Genomic DNA, 8601 nt, shown 5'->3' on the forward strand with positions numbered 1-8601 from the left:
CAGACGCGTCTTCGCCCGCATGCAAATCTCATCTTTCTAAATACAGGCTCGAGAGCGAGTGGCACCAGACGACTTAAATGCGCGAAGGGCGCACGCGAGATATTACAGTGGCCTGGCGTCCCACCGTGAATGAAAAGCAACCGAAGGTGACCTTTGGTTCCGTTCATTTGATTGTTTTTTTATTGAACAAGCCCAGAACTCTGGGAGACAAACCAAGATAAGGCGAGGGTCAACCTGGGGGTACTTCTTCAAACCGCAAATCCTCACGTCTCAAACAAATCTCTGAACACGCGAGTCCAGGCGTGCGTTGCGCAATAGCCAACAGCACTTGCCCCAACAGACTGTTGGGGCAAGTGCTGTAAGCGAGCACCTATAAAGGCCGCCACGGCACACGAGGGGGTAGGTGGCCAGCAACCATGCCTGGCCACCTTTGTCTCACCTGTGGCGATGTTTACACGCCTTACCAGGTACTAATTTGAGGCTGAGTCGACCTAGGGGAGGCCCAGCACCGGTTCAGATAATCGTCACCGGTGTTGGCCGGGCGCGGAAATCGAACTCGGGTCACCGGGTTCGTAGGGCAGCGTAGCGCTAACCGCTACACCACCGCTCCTCACCCTCACCCACCACCGCTCACCATCATCATCATGATCAGCCGTGGTTAGTCCACTGCTGGATGGAGGAGGCTTTCCAAGTCGTCGCCACGTCCCACGATCGTGCGACGTGACTATCTATCAAAGGACCCGCCACGCGTGCCGGTTTGAATCACTCCGTCTCCACGGTTGATGTCCTCTCGGACGCGTTCCAACTCCTTGACTGCCACTCCATCACCGTTCATGACCATCGGCCATCGGCCATCCTGCCTACCAGCGAGGTGTCAGTCACGGTGGTGAGATGTCATCTCCCTCGCCTGGTATGCAGGAGGTCGTGGGTTCGATCCCATGTATATTTGGAGTTTGCATGTCTCTCGCTCTCTCTCTCGCCGTGGTCGCGTGGATTTTCTCCGGGTCGATCTGGTTTCCCCCTCCACATTTAGAAACAACATCGTGCGTTTAGAGTAATTGGCCGCTATGAATTTCCACGCGATAAGCCACTTCGTTGAGCCTTTTCTGAAAAGGAGCTACGTAGCTCAGTGGGGCCTTACCTGCTAAAATAAAACAAATGGTTTATCATTTTAGTGTTTGGTAAACCACCCCAAGCCTTTGACTCGTGCCCCGACAAAGTAACGCGTCATTTAGTGGGAGTTAGAAAAACATTAAAGTGTCACCGGAACACGCAGAGACCGGCACTCAAATCTGTTGGCAGCCCTGAGCCAGAGGTGGAAATTCCACATTCCGATGGCGACCAAAACCCATCCCCCCACCACAGCAACCCGACCTAATTCTCATGACGAAATTACATGAACTGCACCCAATCTCGTCCGATATCGTAAGCTAAGCAGTCACCAACGAGTCACCACCTTCAATAATCACTCCACCTACAACTACCACCTCTATCACTCGCCATACAATAGCCACTTTGGATACCAAAATACGGCCTAACACTCACGACTGGCAACTCCACGAGTCAACATCACCTCCACTGTGACCAGCAGCACCCTCCACCATCACCTCCACCATCATCATCCACCATCACCTCCACTGTGACCAGCAGCACCCATCCACCATCACCACCACCATCGCCATCCACCATCACCTCCACTGTGACCAGCAGCACCATCCACCATCACCTCCACTGTGACCAGCAGCACCCTCCACCATCACTACCACTAATCACCATCCACCATCACCTCCACTGTGACCAGCAGCACCATCCACCATCACCACTCATCACCATCCACCATCACCTCCACTATCACCTCCAGTGACCAGCAGCACCCTCCACCATCACCTCCACCATCACCACCACTACCACTCATCACCATCCACCATCACCACCAGTATCACTCATCACCATCCACCATCACCACCACTACCACTCATCACCTCCACTATCACCTCCACTGTGACCAGCAGCACCATCCACCATCACCACTATCATCACAACCACCACTCACCACCATCCACCATCACCTCCACTATCACCACCACTATCACCACCACTATCACTCATCACCATCCACCATCACCATCCACCATCACCTCCACTATCACCACCACTCACCACCACACCACCAATCATCACCATCATCACAACCATCACACCACTCATCATCACCATCATCACCATCATCACCACCACTCATCATCACCATCATCACAACCACCACCACCACCAATCATCACCATCATCATCACCACCACAACCACCACTCATCATCACCACCATCACCACCACTATCACTCATCACCATCCACCATCACCACCACTACCACTCATCACCATCACCACCACTACCACTCATCACCATCCACCATCACCTCCACTATCACTCATCACCATCATCACAACCACCCCTCACCACCACCACACCACTCATCATCACAACCACCACTCATCATCACCATCATCACAACCACAACCACCACTCATCATCACCACCATCACCACCACCACACCACCAATCATCACCATCATCACCACCATCACACCACTCATCATCACCACCATCACCACCACCACACCACCAATCATCACCATCATCACCACCACCACCACTCACCACCACACCACCAATCATCCCCATCATCACAACCATCACACCACTCATCATCACCATCATCACCACCACCACACCACCAATCATCACCATCATCACCACCACCACCACTCACCACCACACCACCAATCATCACCATCATCACAACCATCACACCACTCATCATCACCATCATCACCACCACCACACCACCAATCATCACCATCATCACCACCACCACACCACCAATCATCACCATCATCACAACCATCACACCACTCATCATCACCATCATCACCACCACCACACCACCAATCATCACCATCATCACCACCACCACCACACCACCAATCATCACCATCATCACAACCAACACACCACCAATCATCACCATCATCACAACCATCACACCACCAATCATTACCATCATCACCACCACCACACCACCAATCATCACCATCATCACAACCATCACACCACTCATCATCACCATCATCACCACCACTCACCACCACACCACCAATCATCACCATCATCACCACCACCACACCACCAATCATCACCATCATCACAACCACCACCACCACTCATCATCACCATCATCACAACCATCACACCACCAATCATCACCATCATCACAACCATCACACCACCAATCATCACCATCATCACAACCATCACACCACCAATCATCACCATCATCACAACCATCACACCACCAATCATCACCATCATCACAACCACCACCACCACTCATCATCACCATCATCACAACCATCACACCACCAATCATCACCATCATCACAACCATCACACCACCAATCATCACCATCATCACAACCATCACACCACCAATCATCACCATCATCACAACCATCACACCACCAATCATCACCATCATCACAACCATCACACCACCAATCATCACCATCATCACAACCATCACACCACCAATCATCACCATCATCACAACCACCACCACCACTCATCATCACCACCATCACCACCACTACCACTCATCACCATCACCATCACCTCCACTATCACTCATCACCATCATCACAACCACCCCTCACCACCACCACACCACTCATCATCACAACCACCACTCACCACTCATCATCACCATCATCACAACCACCACTCACCACTCATCATCACCATCATCACAACCACAACCACCACTCATCATCACCATCATCACAACCACCACTCACCACTCATCATCACCATCATCACAACCACCACTCACCACTCATCATCACCATCATCACAACCACAACCACCACTCATCATCACCATCACCACCACCACACCACCAATCATCACCATCATCACCACCATCACACCACTCATCATCACCACCATCACCACCACCACACCACCAATCATCACCATCATCACCACCATCACTCCACTCATCATCACCATCATCACAACCATCACACCACTCATCATCACCATCACCACCATCACACCACTCATCATCACCACCATCACCACCACCACACCACCACTCATCACCATCATCACCACCATCACACCACTCATCATCACCACCATCACCACCACTACCACTCACCACCATCACCGCCACTACCACTCATCACCATCCACCATCACCTCCACTATCACCTCCACTGTGACCAGCAGCACCCATCCACCACCACTACCACTCATCACCATCCACCATCACCTCCACTGTGACCAGCAGCACCATCCACCATCACCACTATCATCACAACCACCACTCACCACCATCCACCATCACCTCCACTCATCACCACCACTACCACTCATCACCATCCACCATCACCTCCACTATCACTCATCACCATCATCACAACCACCCCTCACCACCACCACACCACTCATCATCACAACCACCACTCACCACTCATCATCACCATCATCACCACCACCACACCACCAATCATCACCATCATCACCACCATCACACCACTCATCATCACCACCATCACCACCACCACACCACCAATCATCACCATCATCACCACCATCACACCACTCATCATCACCACCATCACCACCACCACACCACCAATCATCACCATCATCACAACCATCACACCACTCATCATCACCATCATCACCACCACCACACCACCAATCATCACCATCATCACCACCACCACCACACCACCAATCATCACCATCATCACAACCATCACACCACTCATCATCACCATCATCACCACCACCACCACACCACCAATCATCACCATCATCACAACCACCACCACCACTCATCATCACCATCATCACCACCACCACAACCAACACCACAACGCACGACCACCTCCGGTATGACGCTGTCATCCGCACTGGGGTGTACGCGTGAGGTTACCCCGTGTGGTGAACACGCGAGGTTACCCCGTGGAGTGAACGCGCGAGGTTACCCCGTGGAGTGAACGCGCGAGGTTACCCCGTGGAGTGAACGTGAGGTTACCCCGTGTGGTGAACGCGCGAGGTTACCCCGTGTGGTGAACGGGTGAGGTTACCCCGTGTGATGAACGCGAGGTTACCCCGTATGGTGAACGTGAGGTTACCCCGTGTGGTGAACGGGTGAGGTTACCCCGTGTGATGAACGCGAGGTTACCCCGTATGGTGAACGTGAGGTTACCCCGTGTGGTGAACACGAGGTTACCCCGTGTGATGAATGTGAGGTTACCCCGTGTGATGAACGTGAGGTTACCCCGTGTGGTGAACACGAGGTTACCCCGTGTGATGAATGTGAGGTTACCCCGTGTGATGAACGTGAGGTTACCCCGTGTGGTGAACACGAGGTTACCCCGTGTGGTGAACGTGAGGTTACCCCGTGTGATGAACGTGAGGTTACCCCGTGTGGTGAGCGCGAGGTTACCCCGTGTGATGAACACGTGAGGTTACCCCGTGTGGTGAAGTGAACGCGCGAGGTTACCTTCAGAAGTCACTGCGCCAGCGAGTAGGAGGAGGAGGAGGTGAAACGAAACGCGCCGCCTCGGCCGTTTTGAACTCGTCGGCCTCCCGTAGCCGCGCAACGTCACCTCGGGTGGTGACGTCATCGAGAGATTATATTACCCCGCCCCTCAACCCCCCAACCCCGCCCCTCACGCGCCTAACCCCGCCCCTCACGCGCCTAACCCCGCCCCTCACCCTCCCAACCCCGCCCCTCACCCTCCCAACCCCGCCCCTCACGCGCCTAACCCCGCCCCTCACCCTCCCAACCCCGCCCCTCATCTTTCTAACCCCGCCCCTCACCCTCCCAACCCCGCCCCTCACCCTCCCAACCCCGCCCCTCACGCGCCTAACCCCGCCCCTCACCCTCCCAACCCCGCCCCTCATCTTTCTAACCCCGCCCCTCACCCTCCCAACCCCGCCCCTCACGCGCCTAACCCCGCCCCTCACCCTCCCAACCCCGCCCCTCATCTTTCTAACCCCGCCCCTCACCCTCCCAACCCCGCCCCTCACCCTCCCAACCCCGCCCCTCACGCGCCTAACCCCGCCCCTCACCCTCCCAACCCCGCCCCTCATCTTTCTAACCCCGCCCCTCACCCTCCCAACCCCGCCCCTCACGCGCCTAACCCCGCCCCTCACCCTCCCAACCCCGCCCCTCATCTTTCTAACCCCGCCCCTCACCCTCCCAACCCCGCCCCTCACCCTCCCAACCCCGCCCCTCACGCGCCTAACCCCGCCCCTCACCCTCCCAACCCCGCCCCTCATCTTTCTAACCCCGCCCCTCACCCTCCCAACCCCGCCCCTCACCCTCCCAACCCCGCCCCTCATCTTTCTAACCACGCCCCCCTCACCCAAACCCCGCCCATTACCCTTCAAACCCCGCCCCTCTGCCCCCTCCCCTAAGTCTGCCCCCCCCCCCCCCTGAACCCCACCCCTTCCCACCCCGAGCACGTGCGAGCCCGGTTGCCTCTGTCAACACGACCAATGCAGACAAGCGTGGGGGTTTTCAACCTTGCCCCTAGACCTCAACCCCAGTTCCACGCTGAGTGAAGAAGACGTTTATCCCACCCCTACCGAATTCTCGGGATAATTGAAAGACGCACACCCCCCCAAAGTTGTTTTTAGTTTTGCCCCTGTCCCCAATACGGCGATAAAAGTCTGCTCACACGCGCACGCAACGCAACCTTGGAGTTTTAAATTTCGATTAAATTTTCTTGCTGTGGTTTTCACACCTGATAATGGTTGCTTGTGTTGCAATCGAAACGTCGTGAGAATTTAATTGTTAAATTTTTTTTATTTCATTATTTCCCTTCCACGTGACTTTATCGAAAGAACCAAGAATACGTGGAGTTTTAGTAAATTTTTTTTTTTTAAATCCAGGTGAGAAAATGTGCGGAGTGGTGGCGCGGCGGTTAGCGCGTCGCGCTATGAAAACCTACGGACCGAGTTCGATTCGCGGCTCACGGGCCAACATCACTGACGAACATCTGAACCGCTGCTGGGTCTCCCCCCTAGGTCGACTCAGCCTTAAACAAAGACCTGGTGTGGTGTGCGTAACAACAGCACTGGGGGAGACAAAGGCGGTCGGGCGTGGTGCTCCCACACCACCTCGTGTGCCCTCACAGTCTGGCAAAGGCTGCACCTGGGACCTTTGTGTGACCTCTGCGGAGACATCCCTGCTCGCTAGCAGCACTTGCCCCAACAGTCTGTTAAGGCTACACGGGGGAACTTTGCCTTGGTGCTGGGGGCAACTGCTGCGGCTGTTGTTTCTACAAACGCCGATAAGGAAACTTGACCCTTGGGGTTTCGCACGTAAACAGTATAAAGATAAAGGTCCCCCCCTGTGTAGCCGACACCGTTACGTTGGGGACAAGTGCAGTTTCGGGAGCACCTAAAAATAAAAACAAACCCGGCACGCTATGAGACCTCCTTTACCAGTGGCAAAACATAGTAATAGGTTTTTACCCTTTCAACTGGTACAAAAACTGACACCTTTATACAAGGCATCATGTTTGCAATAACCACAACACAAGCAGTTAAAATGCAAACAAAAATAAACAACTCTGATGATGATAAGGGTAAAAACCCATCACTATATTTTGCCACTGGTAAAGGAGGTCTCATAGTGTAAATGCTTACCCCGAGCTCTCAATACTCTGATAGTGCGTTTTCTTTGAGTTGTACGCCTTTTGGCGTCATCTGGTCCAACACCAATGGAAACTAGGCTCTAAGAAAAGCTGTCTCGGGTGTGCACCAATCAACTTCAAGGACAGTGCATATCATTATCATCATCAGAGTAAAATTTCGATTTAAAGCTTTCGTCACTGCAGGGATTCATCTTCTTGGTTCTTTCGGTAAAGTCACGTAGAAGGAAAATAATAAAAATAAAACATAATAAAATAATTCGCACGACGTTTCGGCCACAACGCAAGCAGCCGTCTTCAGGTGGAGAACAGGTCTGTCGAGAAGACAGCGTCTGAATGTAACGCCCCAGGCTTGGAGCGACTATTTAAGCTCGGATGGAGGGGCGAAGAGCGTCTTGACAAAATAATTTGCATATCAAGAGGAATTTAGCATATTTATGGGAAATGAAGATTGCGATTAGTACTACTTGTGAAATGCGTAGGAGGTTTGGCGAGGGGTTTAAAGTCATTATGCTCATGCATTATGCAGGATTAGCAGTATCAAAGGGAGGGAGTAAGGTTAGAATTAATAAAGGGAAGGAATGTTAATAATTTGGCGCCGCAGCAACTAATATGCTTATAGACTATACATTGTCATATTACACTATGTATTATTCTACCCAACCAACTGTATACCACACTGCTATATATTCACTATAAAATTACGATACTATATATTACCTTATACATTGTATTAAACATTACACTTTAATACTATTTATTATTATACAATATGCTATACACTATACCATTGACCGTCGCGTGAAAGGTACTAAGAGGAAGCAACGAAATATGTCAATGGGAGAGTGGTGGTAGGAGACTTGC

General features: G+C 52.6%; 1 protein-coding gene across 1 annotated transcript in view; it reads right to left on the minus strand.

The window, feature by feature from the left end:
- Nucleotides 1-5716, minus strand: part of UGP2 (UDP-glucose pyrophosphorylase 2) — a 37749-nt gene extending 32033 nt beyond the window's left edge. The window contains exon 1 of the mRNA XM_061573728.1: nt 5577-5716. The gene's annotated coding sequence lies outside the window, so the exon portion shown is untranslated. The remainder of the gene's footprint in view (nt 1-5576) is intronic.
- Nucleotides 5717-8601: the final 2885 nt, after the last annotated feature.

The sequence above is a fragment of the Lethenteron reissneri genome, chromosome 53, assembly GCF_015708825.2.
Source record: "Lethenteron reissneri isolate LAM-NWPU_2019-01 chromosome 53, ASM1570882v1, whole genome shotgun sequence".
Taxonomy (NCBI): Eukaryota; Metazoa; Chordata; class Hyperoartia; order Petromyzontiformes; family Petromyzontidae; genus Lethenteron; species Lethenteron reissneri.